Source organism: Montipora capricornis, unplaced genomic scaffold (genome assembly GCF_036669925.1).
Source record: "Montipora capricornis isolate CH-2021 unplaced genomic scaffold, ASM3666992v2 scaffold_461, whole genome shotgun sequence".
Lineage (NCBI taxonomy): Eukaryota > Metazoa > Cnidaria > Anthozoa > Scleractinia > Acroporidae > Montipora > Montipora capricornis.
Window position 1 is genome coordinate 52,501 of NW_027180197.1, and position 2,500 is coordinate 55,000.

The window sequence follows — 2,500 nt, forward strand, 5'->3', positions numbered from 1 at the left end:
TCCACCAGCGACTTCCATGCTGAGCACAGACTGACTTTAGTCATTTAATTTCCTATGTTGTAGTGACATACATACAGCAGTTACATTTGTATCTGACACATTCATGTCATTTTAAAATTAGAATAAAGATGATAAGGTTAATAAAAATCGTTGATTGGTTGATAGAGAAACTGACTGAATTTTCACTGCAAGGTCACTGCAAAGTAAACGCACCATGTGTGCCTCAACTCATAGTGTCATGGCAATCTTTGTGGACGCAAACAATGGACATTAAGATTAAAGTAGCTCCATTTGGAACACGTTCTGTTGATGTCAATAATTAAAAAGGTGGAAGACTGTGACGAGGGTCTTTCCTATGTGGCTAGAATCTCAGACAGAATCATATAACTTCCTAGTTGTCCATAACAAAAAGCAATTTTTATCTTTTGTTGCATGAGGTAAATATTTTACCCATTTGCTGGGGTGGGGTAGGGGGAGGAGGGTTAGGGTTAGGGTTAGGTCAGTCAAGCATAAAAAAACAGGGAATTAGCCCCAACTCTTTCTCCATGATTGTAGATTTAATCTTTGATGTAACTACCCTACCCTCGGCTAGACATGTGTAAAGCAATATCATAGGTTGTTAAAACAATTGTGCTTAATCCCGAGCAGACTGACTTGTGTTTTAATAATATTGTGTCAGTTACTAAGAAGTTTTTTTTTTTAAATTTGAATTGAACACTTCACCATCACATTATTATTTTTGTCTTGCAACACTGGCTGCAAACCTTTTGTTATGTAAAATCCCAAATTCCATTCTTCTATAAGTTACAGATAAATACTTTGTGAAGTATATGTACATGGACTTTCTTAAATTTATTGAACTATACAACATGGCAACATGTATATTTTGCTCTTGATAGCTTTCAGTAGTAGTAACACTCACTTATTTTTGAAAGCAAAATTTTGAATTAGAATTTTGCAACTTACATATTGTTGAATTGACCATGACATCTTAAAGGTGGATGCTATATTTTTCTGGTCCCTGCGGTAGTGATTCTCTATCTGCTTATTTTCAATTTTGTTTTCTCGAAAGGAGGAAACATTTTAACCAAAGATATGATTTCCAGACTATTCTGAATAAGATTATTAAAGATCAAGTTATTGCAGGTACACTGTATGTACAATGAGCATGTAAGACTTTGTAATCCTACACATGTGGTGTGCTTCCAAATGAAATTTACTGTATTTAATAATAACGCAATACCCACAAATATCGGAAATAATATTTTAAAAGATATGAACTAGGCTTGGAAAAAAATATATGCCCATAGTTTCAGATAATTTTGAAACATCTAAATAAATCTTTTTGTCACCCACCATGATACAATGTAATTTTGTAATAATATTATGAGTGCTCTGTTCTGGAATTAGAACTTCTCATTTTTGTCTAACTTTAATTTTACTGACTGGCTAACAGAAAGAAATTCACTTAAGGCTATTATTGAATTATTATTACATGTAACTACTTAATATTATTATTATAAAAACATGAGTTCTTAATCCATTTTCTCCTGGTTCTTGTCTCTTGGAGACCTCTTGCAGTCACCTGTTTTGGAGGGGAAAGATCCTTCAGTTGACATAAAATTTTGTTGGTCATGATGTTACACCAACAACCAGAAATTTAGGTATTGAACTAGTTAAAATGCACTGAGCAAAGCACTTCAATTTAACAACTATAGTTTGACCACATTTGAAACTTCAAACCTTATCAAATAAGTCATCTCAAAAATTTAATTATTAATTTTTCTCTAAAATTATTTCCCTCAAAGCTTTAATTCGGTTTTCATTTATAGCTACAGTCTGTGACAAAATTTGTTGGAACAGTACTCGACTATACAGATCTGAATCTTTTGCGGCTCATTCTCCCCTCACAATGCTGTATCAACCTGAGTTTCTGAGCCCATTTGTTATGATTGCAGGAACACAGCAAACGGCCCAGGTAAATCAGACAACAACAGGTTTAAATAGTTCATGAAAAACCTCGCACGAGGGAGCGAACTGGGTCACATGACAATGACGTGTATAACTATGACATCATAAGACATTTGCCAAAACAACATTGTGGGAGGGCAAGGTATTGTAAAGTGTTTCAACAATTTTGTCTGAGACTGTGGGTCTCAAACATCAGCATTAGTTGAACTGCTTTCAACCTCTTTCAAGTTCTATTGAATGACATCAAAAGATGTCTGAGCTGCATTTTATGTCTGAAACTACATGTAAGGGGTAGTTTGATCAAACTCATTTGCACACACATCTTGACTGCTTTGAGCACAATAATTAGTCTGTCAATCAGTACATCTCTTGATGTTTCCTGCATGAAGCATGGCATCTGACAGGATGCTGCAATGTGGATATGCGTAATTCCTTAAAATCCGTATCCTCTGCATAATTATGATATTTTCTGCATAAAACTGAAGAATTGCCTAATATTGGTGATAAAGCAGCTGCTTACCATCCTCAC

General features: G+C 34.5%; 1 protein-coding gene across 1 annotated transcript in view; it reads left to right on the plus strand.

Moving 5' to 3' along the window:
* Positions 1-2,500, plus strand: part of LOC138036132 (protein NLRC3-like) — a 27,842-nt gene that overhangs the window by 816 nt on the left and 24,526 nt on the right. Inside the window, exon 3 of the mRNA XM_068882488.1 lies at positions 1,571-1,664. The gene's annotated coding sequence lies outside the window, so the exon portion shown is untranslated. The remainder of the gene's footprint in view (positions 1-1,570; positions 1,665-2,500) is intronic.